General features: G+C 36.2%; 1 protein-coding gene across 7 annotated transcripts in view; it reads left to right on the plus strand.

The window, feature by feature from the left end:
- Positions 1–360: 360 nt before the first annotated feature.
- The window catches only part of SORBS2 (sorbin and SH3 domain containing 2), a 214,648-nt gene continuing 202,295 nt past the window's right edge, over positions 361–12,713 (plus strand). For all 7 annotated transcript variants that reach the window (XM_049095158.1, XM_049095161.1, XM_035700170.2 and 4 more), the window contains exon 1: positions 361–522. The gene's annotated coding sequence lies outside the window, so the exon portion shown is untranslated. The remainder of the gene's footprint in view (positions 523–12,713) is intronic.

Consider the following 12,713-nt stretch of genomic DNA (forward strand, 5'->3'; position numbering starts at 1 on the left):
CCCGGGGGGGGGGGGGGGGGTGCACGGTCTGCTGAGCCGCCCCCTGGAAGGAGCGTCCTTTCCAAATCCCCTCGGAGAAGAGCGGAGCAATGGGCACGTTAGCGGGCGGTGGGTGCAGCCACGCACGCCGCGAGCCGGAGCTGCCGTCCGGACGAGCTGCTGACGGCCGCTGCGATTAGCTGATTGGAGAAAGTGGAATGCGGAGCGATAATGCTGCCTGTCTGCGATCAGGCGGCCCAAAGGGTTTTTGTCTGGGGGCAGGCAAGCCTTCCCTGCAATCTCCTCGCTGCAGCTCTCTAGCTGCTCACCCTGAAAGCTAGTGACCCGGAAGGAGGCTGTTCCCCTCTGCAAACGCCGGTGCGGGCCCGGCTGCTGCCTGTGAGCGGCAGGTGCGCTCGGACCGGCCCGGGGCTGCAACGCGGCGCCGCTGCTTCCTGTGGGCTCCCAGAGCATCTGCCTCCGGCCGAGGCCGAGGCTGGGAAGGAGGTCCCTGTGAATCCACCCCGCTTTGGATTCAAAAAGGTAAGCTCTTTTTTTTTTTTTTTGCCCCCCCCTTTTTTTTTTTGCCTTTTTTTTTTTGCCTTTTTTTTTTTGCCTTTTTTTTTTTTTTTTTTTTTTTTAAAGCAGGGCATAGCAATCATTTGGAGCGAAACTCAACCTAAAAGATTTACCTTCATTGTGTTCTCTGGATTTACCATGCACATGCACTCACACGCAGGCATGTCCACAAAATAGTGTGGGAACAGAGTTGTTGCAGTGATTCATGTCCTGGAAATTGTGTGACCAAAAAAAAAAAAAAACAAAAACAAAACAACAACAACAAAAAAACATTACTGATATGCCTTGGAGTCTTAAGATATTTCGTGTTTTGACAAACCATGACAGCCTGTCGTTCTGGACAGTCTTTGTAAGTAACAATCTCTCTCCCTTATAAACAATGGATCCTTTAATTAACTGTACCTTGGCGTGCGTTAAGGAGAATTAGGGGGAAAATCAGCAGCTTGATAACTGTGCAGCATTTCGGAAGCCTCATCAATGATTTGTTGAACTCTTAGCACACCCGGTGTATCTACATTTGAATTCAGGGATTCTGTTCCCTATTTAGGTCATAACAGCTGGTGGATTTTGCACTCGCTTATCCTGAACTTAGAGTCTTGGGGTGCCATTTGATTTAGTTCAGGGTAGTTGTAAAGCAAACGGTGTAGATAACTGGAAGCTGCTCACACGTCCTCTCCTAGTATCATGCATGCCACGCTAGCCCAGAGCACAACACCCCCATTGTGCTCCCCAGGCTCGGAATCCAGGGAAAGAAAGGAAGTGAAATCTCTGCATTGAGTCCAAGCTCAGCTATAGTATGTGCCGGTAAAACTTCTTTTATTGCCCAGTTTTTCTCACAAGCAGATAGGTTTCAGAGATAGAGTGAAACCCAAAACACCACACACCTCCTACAAATGTAGGCTGACATTCGCAGCGGATGTTTGCTGTCACTGCTACGTGATAATAGCACAGACTTTGGATTGCAGTAGGAACTGCCCCCTTAGCGAGCATTTCTTTGATTTAGAGCCTCTTAGGAACAAAGCTGTTACCATGAATTGAAATTGGTCAGTCAAACTGAAATCCTTGATAAGGAAATGACCAAAGGATGATTACATTTGGTTTTAGCAACATTCCAGTTTTACCTAAGTCCGTTCTATTGTTGGTCTACCGACACATCAGATCATTTACAATGCTATTGAAAATATTCAGTGAAAAACATTGTGTTGAAAACTTTGAATAAAAACCTCTACCGAGGACTGAATCTGCCATGAAATGTAAAATAAATAGTATCTGAGATCTACATTTAAGAAATATACTTTTATTTGCTACCTTTCCCCCCAAAATGTAGATGATATGGGTATCACCTTTTAATGAAGAATAATAATAGAATTTTTATTGCTACACGTGAGCCTACATCACCTGTTTCAGGTGATACAGGAATGTCAACAGACCTCAGATAAAAGAATTATAAAGTACAAGGATAATACTTCTGGAAACTTACGTTCTAAATGTCACCAGTACTCAAGATCTAGAGACACAGACTGAGCAAACTCGACCTAGGGATTCATGTCCAAATGTTTGATGATGAGAACAAATAGGAATAATGCCTATCTGTGTGTGTGAGACTTGTTGGGGATAAAAATGGTGAAGTGACAGCCTTGGGCTTATGTTTAACTTTCAAAGGAAAGCTAAAGAACAGGTTTCGTTTTGAGTTAAATTCTGTAAATAAAAATATCAGCCAAGGAAGTGATTCTATTACAACAGAATTAAAGGTGGAGTCTCTCTCCAATTTAATTCCCTTCAAAGCTTTGCAGTGAGGGAAAAAAAAAAAATTCTAAGAATTAGCACGGTGAAAAGACCTGCAGCAAGAAAACAATTTTGTGTTAGCTTCTCTTAGGGCAGCTTTGAGAAGAACAGGGTGCGGAATCCCTAAGGCACACCTGCCTGCCGTGCCCGCTATGTGTGATGGGAGCCTTGGCCCACGGGAGGAGTGAGTGCCACACCGACTTCATACCTGTATTATTTTTTCCTACATTAATAACCTTTTAAAGGCAATACACTATGAAAGATTAGCATTCCAGGACCACTGGTACACAGCATATCTACATAGTTACTAATTCAATGCCTTTGAGAACCACATACAGAAATACCATTCCTATTTTTCAAGATTGCCCCTTAGCTTTTGGCTATTTACAGACCCTCATTTTCTGTTGCTTTCCAGCTCACTTGCTAGCAATATCAAACACTTCATAATTTCCCAAATGCACTATAGCAAAGTTTTGCAGAGCCTCTGCACAGATTTTTTCTTTAAATCTCCCTAAAGTGGCAGCCACCTGTCATGCATCCTTCAAAATGCAGCCAGGATGTCTCCCCAGACACTTCCTTACTTTCTCTTTCAGCTACATCTGAATCTTATGTCTATATTCTGTCCACTGCACCAAACTGCATTTGCCTCTGCTCACAGGCTCCCAGAGTTTTATTGACCCCTGAATGTACTTTGTCCAGTGTCTAGGACTTGGCATTCAGTCATTATCCTGGTAACCTCAAACTTCACTATTTTCTCATTAGTTACTGTAAATACAGATTTGATCTTGAAGCAGAAATCCCATTATAAAAAAAAAAAAGAAAAAAGAAATCCCATTATATATTATACTACCTTTTATCAGAGAAACCCAGGATACTTAAAAACAGCAATTAGGCTCTAACTTCCCTGATAATGAAAATATGGCTTCAGTATCACAATTTGATAAAAGCTATTGAATGTCAGACTCTAAATTTAGAAATTTATTCTAAAATCAGACCATTTAAGATTAATGTTGAATTGCTCATAATTGCTGATTATAGCAAAGATACTTATGGAATTGTTTTGCATACTGAAGCTAGAAGAAAGTAGAGCTCATGAACTAGAAAGAGATCAAATAATTGACATAAAATCTATGATCACAATTTCTTTTAATTTGCCTAAATAAGCCTAAAAAGTTACTGATAATCACTAGTTACATTATGCTTCCTTACAATGTGGGTTCCTGGGTGAGGGAGAGAATATTCTGTTAATATCTCTCTTGGTATAAACATACTTTTGGTTATAGGGACTTCCCACTTTTTTTATACTAGATGGCATAATAATTATTTTTTTTAAATTAGGCCTAAATGTTTATAGCTTTTTCATGGAAAAGTTGCCACAATGCTGTAATAAAAAATAAGAATGGATTAGAAATTTTATTAAGAAGAAATAATATATAATCCTTGGTCTCCAAGATAACCATGTTGACAGCAAAAGTTGTATTTAATATTATATGAATTTTTATCCCTAAATTAGCAAAGATTAGGAGTTTAAAATATCCAAATGTTTGGAATTAAAAATCAAAATAATTAGGAAATCACTTACATTCAGGTTTCTAGGCTTTTTCACACTGTATTCCAGGACTGAATTTTATGATAAAAATAAGAGAAGTGGCACTCTTAATTATCATGCTGTCCTTTAAGGCTTACTTTGGCTTTTTTTCCAGCTGATTTTAGTGTATAGCATGCTAATTAAATAATAGCATAAGATGGCACTGGTTCTGTTTCTCTTGAAGACTACTCATGTTTAATCAGTTATTTCAAATTACATATAGCAATTAGATTTTAGGACATACGAGTCCAGAGTAGTTCTGCATCATTTTTAGTATTTTATATTTTAAAGTAAGTTCTATTTTGAAGGCCTAAATTATTTATAACTATATTTGATATTCAAACAAAATGAGTGTGTTCTTTTTGCATTTTCTAATAAAGTAGTATAATATTTGATTATATTAAATAACATTTTAAAAAGTTTTTCAAATTAATTATTTAATTATGGATATGTCTATTAAATTCTAAACTATTACTGCAGAAAATTAAATGGGGATTTTCAAAATCTCTTTTTCTTTTTTTTTTTTCAAAATCTCTTTATATCATTTCTGAAAAGTTGAGACATATACCTTTAGCCATAAGGAAACAGCTCTGTAACTATTGGGTTCTAAATATGACAATTACAAACTCTTATTCCACCTTCAGCTCAATTAAGATCATCTTATTTGAGTAAGTGACAGAGAACCAGCAAAGATAGGTTTCTTTGTTTGTTTTTAAGTTTTAGAAGCCTAATGTAGCCATATAGAACTACACTATACTTTATTCTTCCCTTGTCTTCAAAACAGAAATGTCTATTTTACCAACTAGGAATTTCAGCCAAAAGACAGTGGTTTCCTCTTCCCCATATAGGTCAGGTATACATAAATCCAGCATTGATTCTGCACCTTTAAAAAGCATTATTTGGGGGGAAAAAAAAAGGAAAAGAAAAGAAAAGAAAAAAGCTCTCACATTTCCTGAATCTAGCCAAAGGTCTCATTTTCAAAGAAGATTTTCCTACCTTCAAAAAAATCTAGCAATATTCTTATTATATTTCCTAATTTATTTTTAGATCCATGTTATAATTTAAGGAGAATTTATTTTTAATGAAATACACTATTTGATAATTTCAGTGATTCTAAAAACTTGTACTGTTGTCTACTTTTTAAGTTTTTTATTTTATTTACCCTAGACATTCAATCTTCTAGCCTTCTTTGAGATGAGTTCTCAGTAGTCAGCATAAATTGCACATCAAAAATACTTTCTTATAATTAATCATATACCCTGCTTTAAAAAGGAGAGTTGGTCCAATCAATGTAGTAATAATTTTTCTTTTTAGATTCTTTTTCCTAATAAATTTTTTTCAGGAGGAGCTGGACATGAGGAACAGCATAAAACTTGCAGGCTCTAAACCTCATGATATTCTATCCAGAACATCCGTTTGAGAATAACGTGGTTCTAAGGGTCAGCCATAAGGAATCCAAAAATCTATAGCAAAAATTAGCTTGTAACCAAGCTCTGTAGGACTTGTAAAAAAATTTTAAGAGTACAAGTAGGGAATGGAAGAAAGATGTTTTTTTTTTTAATGCACAGAAAAAAGCATATGCAAGTGAGACATTCTAAGGAATTATTATTGGTCATGTTGTAGAAAATGTATTGATATAAATGTTTGTTTTGTCCTCCTCTAAAAAGTTGAAGTTCCTCTTCCTTCTAAGCAGGTGTAGTTAGCTTCTTCAAAGACATCTGATCCTCTATGAAGGTGAACGTGTGTAGTGACAGCAGCTCGTTAATTAAAAACAAAACATGCCTATGCTTTTGATTTTGTGGGGGAATCAACCTGGTGACAAGTCAGCTACTTCTGCCTCTTTGAGCTGTATTAATATTCGATCATAATGCTTTATAAGGTCTTCCTACACTTAACATTACTAACCAAAAAAAGTTTAAGGCAACAGTTTGTTGCCGAAAAGTGAGCTATTCTGATTACCAAGATGCCTTTGCATTTATTATTATTGAATAATTAATTATTTCAATTCTCTGTGCTAAAGTTAACAAAGGAAAAAAGATTAGATAACAATTTCATTTGTCCTGTGCTAATTGTGTCATGTGGTGAACAGTTTGAACCCTCTCTGAAATAAGTACACTTAATCTGCAGTAGAGTGACTATTTTGTACTGCATCCTGTGGGGATAGATAACTTCTAAAAGAATTTACCTCTTAATATCTAGATTTGAAAACTTGTATAGCATAGCTTTATTAGTAGTGAAGAGAAAAAACTTTATAACCACTTAGCTGTTCTGGAACAGTGTGAAAAACTTGTGTTGCTTGATTTACCTTTGGCACGGGCTTGAACAAGTTAGGTAATGGCAGTCCACGAGGCAAGGGAGTGGCAAGAACTGGCAATAGGAAAAGGTACAGGTTGCTTAGGCAGAAAGTTACAGGGAAAACTCAGCTTGCTCTAGAATAGAGTTGGAACATTGAACATTGCAGGCATGCAGCAAACAGGTCAATATATGAAATCTTCCGTCAGTATTTGCGGAATGATAAATGACTCATAGTGATCAGTTCTTCCCCTCCACCCCTGTGTTACAACCCTGTGTAATGCTAAAACACTGATGAGAAAATACTGTTTGAATTGAGAGAGAAAATAACAATTTACAATAACTGTGATTTTTTTTGAAATCACAAAAACAAAGGAGAAAAAACATAAACATCTTAGAAAATACTATGATTTTAAAAATTAAAGTATGGTCTTCCTGGTAAAGGAGGTATATTTAATAATTTACATAAAACAAGTCAATGGGCGGCACCTGGGTGGCTCAGTGGTTGAGCATCTGCCTTTGGCTCAGGTGATGATCCCAGGGTTCTGGAATTGAGTCTTGCATCAAGCTCCCTATGGGGAGCCTGCTCTCCCTCTGCCTATGTCTCTGCCCCTCTCTGTGTTGTCTTTCACGAATAAATAAATAAAATCTTAAAAAAAAAAGTCAGTGATATAATCAGCTTTCAGACCACATATATAAAAAGTCATATTTCCAAATAAAGTTAGTTTCAAAGAATCTGGGATATATTACCAGTCTTCTGAATTATTGACCTAAAAAAGCCCTTTATTTAATAATCATATAAAACAAGAGTGGAACCAGAAGCTCAGATAAAGCTCAAATGTAACACATCATTTGGCGAATAATTCAGACCAAGAAAAATTGATTTCTACTCTTAACTTTCTTAAAGCTTCTGGTTATAGTCACATTCATCAAGCAACATCATCAACTAGAGAGTTAAATTTTTCCTTTTTAAATAAGCCTTAGAGAGAAAAGTTCGAACCTAAAATTACAAGATTTAAGATCGATATTTTAAGGCTTTAGAATATAGTTAAACAGAGAATTCAGGATAGGAAAAGATCTCAGTCTGGGAGATATTTTCAAGTTAAAAACCACAAGAGCTGGAAAACTTTATAAGGTCAGTCAAAATATCTGCTTCTGATTAAAACTAAGAACACACTAAAAACCTGAGTAACTAGGTTTCAATAAACTACAGAAAAAAATTATTCAATTTCTTCAATCCAAAAGATGTTGATAATATCAAATTATATAGAGTTTAGTCTGTGCTAGCTGCTCTCCCAAGAGCTTTATACATGTTAACTCATAATGAAAGATCTGGGAAATCACAAAACTTCTAAGGTCATTTGAATTGGAATTTTCTAGAAGTATTCAAATGATCTTAAATTATTTCCCAAAAAGATATTTCCTGAGCAACACATTTAATTGCTCCTTCTTAGATGCTCTCATCCCAGTTTGTACATTATATTTTTGTAATCTCATTTTAATGAAGTTTCTGTATATGTCTAATATTTGCATATGGAAGTGAATTCCATGAGAAAGCAATAGACTTTTATTCTGTTTTTACCACTACCATCTTGTCACATGTATGACCAAGAGTACATGAGCAATGGCTGATTAGCCCAAGTAGGTGGTTGTATCAAATGACAACAAATACTATTTACACCAAAGAAAAGAGATGGAGTCAAAGTAATATACACTGTATGTGCTTCCATGTAACCTTCATCATGAGAAAATTAATTCAGTTCACACATCCTTAGCTTTTGTTTGCTTGTTTGCTTTGTTTTTTTATACTTTGGTTGGCCGGTGGTTTCGGTTAGAATTTCATGTAAAACACTAAGTTAAATGTCAGAGCAATCCTTTTTTAAGTCATCAGACTTCTCAACAGAGGAAACACAATCTAAAATGATCTCGCTCATTTAAACTACTATAGACTTCTTCCCTGATTTAATCTCCTGAACAGTTTAGCTATATGTCGGTTATTTCTGACAATCAAGAAAACAAAAATGCGGGAAAGCATAGATACCTCCTTTACCGGAAAAACTATTCTTTTTTTTTTTTTTTTTTTTTTAAATATCTGTTTTGGGAAAAGAGCTTTTTTAGGTCAATAAATCAGATGACTGGTAATATATCCTGAATTCTTTGAAACTGATTTTATTTAGAAACCTGATTTTTATATGATATGTGGTCTGAAAGCTGATTATATCACTGACTTCCTTTCTACCAGAGATTTAATTTTGTAAGACTAACATAACTGATTGATTTATACAACAATGACTTTTTTCTTGAATTAAAAAAGACTTCCTCCTGAAGTGCACAAAGTGTTTTTAATATATTATAAATTAATTTCTAGATTTACTGGCAGCAGAGAGGGGTTCCATCACCCTCATTATATAAATAAAAGCAAATGACAATCAAAGCCCTACATAATCTACTTTAGTCTGAAAATCATGTTCCTTTGACACAAGGTCCTAAATGTCCCTTCAGTGCGACATGTGCCTCGTATTGGCAGTTATCTGGTAAAATAATTTAACTTGATCTCTATATTATTACGTGGTGCACTAAATGCACCATAATCATTTTGATGCCTATACTTTTGCTTCCTTTGAAATGAACTGGGAAAACATGCCCTCAAAACTCTGGCTCACTCTTCCTGGCACTGATACTTAACTATGCAACTGTCAAGAACTAAAAGATTATGATCATAAAATTAAGCTTCCTGGGGAATGTTCCATTCATGAACTGCCTTATTTCCAGATTCATCAGTCATTTATTGCATTTTGCTTCTAACCAAGCCTGTGAGAAGAGGTGCTAGGTTTCCATGGTCCAGATTAAAACCTGAAAAGAGGAGAGAACAGGAGGTTATGAACCAGGATCAAAAAAGACCCTGGTCCTCCAAGTATTTGTTATCAGATGGGGTCATGCAACCAAAAGAGCTTTTGAGTTCAATAGAAAATAGGAAAGGTATTGGTTTAAAATCTCTATGTTCTGGGGGATCCCCGGGTGGCTCAGCGGTAGAGCGCCTGCCTTTGGCTTAGGGCGTGACCCCGGGGTCCCAGGATCCAGTCCCGCGTCAGGCTCCCTGCATGGAGCCTGCTTCTCCCTCTGCCTCTCTCTCTCTCTCTCTCTCTCTGTCATTCATAAATAAATAAAATCTCTAAAAAATAAATAAATAAAATCTCTATGTTCTGATTTCCAACCAAAAGCAAAAAACTTTTGAGGAATCTCTATCCATTCTATCTAATGCATCTCAGAGAGTATGAGTATTTTATCTCACCAATAAAACAGAATGGTCCCTCGTTGATTGACATCAAGAACTATAACTCCCCAAAATTAATTGGTCAGTGCATTCTTTCGGGAAACAAAGTAAGAATTTCATCTGGCAAGTATAATGCCAGGTGACAAATGCCCAACAAATAAATACATCAAGGCTATGAGTTCATAACTGCTGAGAGGACTAAAATATCTGGAGTCACCCTTTCCTGTGGTTAGACTTGACCATAAACTGACAAGTCCTCTAATTCTCCTCTTTCTAGACTTTTAAAGATTGTTGGATTGTTTTTACATTGATATAAGTTCACTGGTCATATCCTTTCTGGTTTTATATGACATTGAAAAGGAGGCTATGATAGGAAAAGCAGAGAATGAGAAAGATCCAACTTTCTGGGTATGGCTTAATGAGAGAACAGACCTAAGTGTAATATGACATCAAAATTATAAGTGTATATTTTCAAATGGATTTTGGGTTTTCATATCATTCATGTATTCATTTATTGCACATCCATCAAGGACCTACTGTGTGTTTAAGGTGGATGAAAAGATAAGAAAATGAGCCTGAAAGCCATTTAAAAAGCTTACAGACTACTGAAAGAGACAGGAACCCTAATTTACTATATTTGAAGACAGAAAGTGACAAAGTGCTGTAAGGGGGATATAATCAATGCATTTATTTATTCCTTCAAAAAGACACACAAAAATTACTTTTATACAATGAATATGTAAAAACTCTGTCTCAAGAGGTGAAGTTCTAGAAGATAGTAATAGCTAGCTTGGGGAAGGGAGGTTTCTTAGAGAATCTGGAAGGTGATTTCGCTGTATATAGCTTGAGAATATATTACCTCTATCAATATTATATTATTACCTCCAGCAATATGTATTACTTCTACTAAAGTCATTTTTTCTGATATAGCTTGAGAATATATTACCTCTATCAATATTATATTACCTCCAGTAATATGTATTACTTCTACTAAAGTCATTTTTCTGATTATAACATTTTTATTAATAAAAGAGTATAATGATGCCTTTTTAGCCACTCTGTAGGAAAATATCCACATTTCAAAAAGTAGATTTTGTTTTGTTTTGTTTTTAAGCCATTGAACGTGGTCAGTAAGTATACTGAGGTCAAAATATTTAAACTGTTTTTTAAATATTTGTTTTTTCATTTATCTTCACACATGAATTTTATTTTATTTTTATTTATTTTTTTTATCTTCCACCAGTTGTTTTTTCATTTATCTTCACACATGAATTTTATTTTATTTTAAAATAAATACCAGTTGTTTTTTCATTTATCTTCACACATGAATTTTATTTTATTTTTATTTATTTTTTTTATCTTCACACATGAATTTTAAAAGCAAGTAATAATTTTTTTATTTCTTTGTTTTAAAAAACACATGACATCTCATTGGTCTAAACACAGTTGTTGGGAAGAAATAAGGCAAATCAACAACCACCAGAGTATTAGGCAAGCTAGTTATTTTATGAGTTTGGCAATGAACAAAAGTTTTTTCTACTAAAGTTACAAGTGCTACAAACCTAACTTTCCTGGGAAATACAAACAAGAATGAGAAAGACATCATCTCAGAAAGTTTTGTGAGTATGAAGTGGATTATGCATGTTACATGGATTGTGCATTCATATTGAGAATGCATGTGGAGAGTGCTCAAGAAGAGTTTGCAAGGGTTACTATCATTCTTATAGAAATGAGTTCAATAGAAAGGCAAGAGCTGTATACCACCGATTGTCCAGGCTATCCCAGTTCAGTGGTGAGTGGTCAGTCACAGCTCTTGAGGATGCTTCCCTCTTCAGGGATGAGGGAAGAAAACCTAATAATCATACAGCATCACAAGTCCCAGGGGGGAGCGAACATTCATAATAGGTGTGAATGATCCGCCCAGATGATTTCAGAAGTGTGCAAAGCTACTGGGGAGGTTGTGGGTCCAGAGAACACCATGTGCAAATGAAGCAGACATGAAAGAACACTGAAGGTGCTTTGATGGGTCTGGGATGTGGAAACAATAGGAAGAAGTGGGTCTGGTGTGGTAAAGGGTGAGCAGATGGGCTTGGCAGTCACACAACTTTGGATTTCATGTCCAGCTCTGTGATTGCTAATTGAGTATGTGAGAACAAATCTCTCCACCTCTCCAGACCTTTATTTCGCTACCCGCAGAGTGGATATAATAGAACTCGCCTCTGAGGATGGTCATTAGGATTAAATGAGATTATTGTAAAGGATTGGCATAGCACCTGGCTCATCAGAAGCACAGAAGGAATGGTATTTTTATCACCAGTATCAGGATCAGCCTCATGCTAAGTAGTTTGGATTAATTCTCTGAAAAAATAAAACCACTATTGGAGTTTCTTTAAGTGAGGAAAAGTAACGCTCATGTTTGTATGTTAAAAAAAAAAAAAGATGTAACTGTTAACAATATATCAAGTTTAAAAGAGTAAGAAATAGTTATAGAGAGATACTTTCAATCCTTTAGGCAAGAGAAAAATAGGCAATGAACCAAAGTGGTGGGGCAGGGAGAAAAGAGTGAGGGATTTATTCAGCCAAGATTATGATGTGTCAGTCACTCTTCTAAGTGTCTGGAATGCATTTAAAACAGTGACTGGTAAACAGCCTTAAAAATAGGCGATCTTAATTCAGTGTGGTATTGCATTAATAGAGATGTATGACATACACAGGATCTACTCTGTCTGAGGAAGAGCTGAGCCATCACTGAGGAAATGTTTAGGGGCTAAAGAATATGTGGACATTTGCCTTGGAATGTGCTGAGCCCACCATGAAGAAGGAACAGTATGTGCTAAAGCACAGAGGCAAGAAGGATATGTTCCAAGGACTAATAGCCCTTGGTATGATTGGAATGCAGGGTGCCTGCTATGGAGAGATGGAAAGTAAAATTGGACAAGCAGACCGGAGTCAGATTGCAATGTAGCTGTGTCACACTAAGTTAGATTAGAAGACACTGAAAGAGTTCAAGCGAGAAAGTGAATTAATAAGATTTCCATAATAAGACATCTAGCAGTGTAAAAGTATGAGAGTGAGATAAGGTATTGCAGTGATGTCGCATAGAGGGATAGTGCAAACTAGAGGAACAAAGTCTCTATGCCTCAGCTAGGACAGGACAGTAGGTCTGGAGAGAAAGTGCTAGAATCAAGAGACATGGAGAAGGAATCAGTAGTACTT

Source organism: Canis lupus, chromosome 16 (assembly GCF_003254725.2).
Source record: "Canis lupus dingo isolate Sandy chromosome 16, ASM325472v2, whole genome shotgun sequence".
In the NCBI taxonomy this organism is placed as follows: Eukaryota; Metazoa; Chordata; class Mammalia; order Carnivora; family Canidae; genus Canis; species Canis lupus.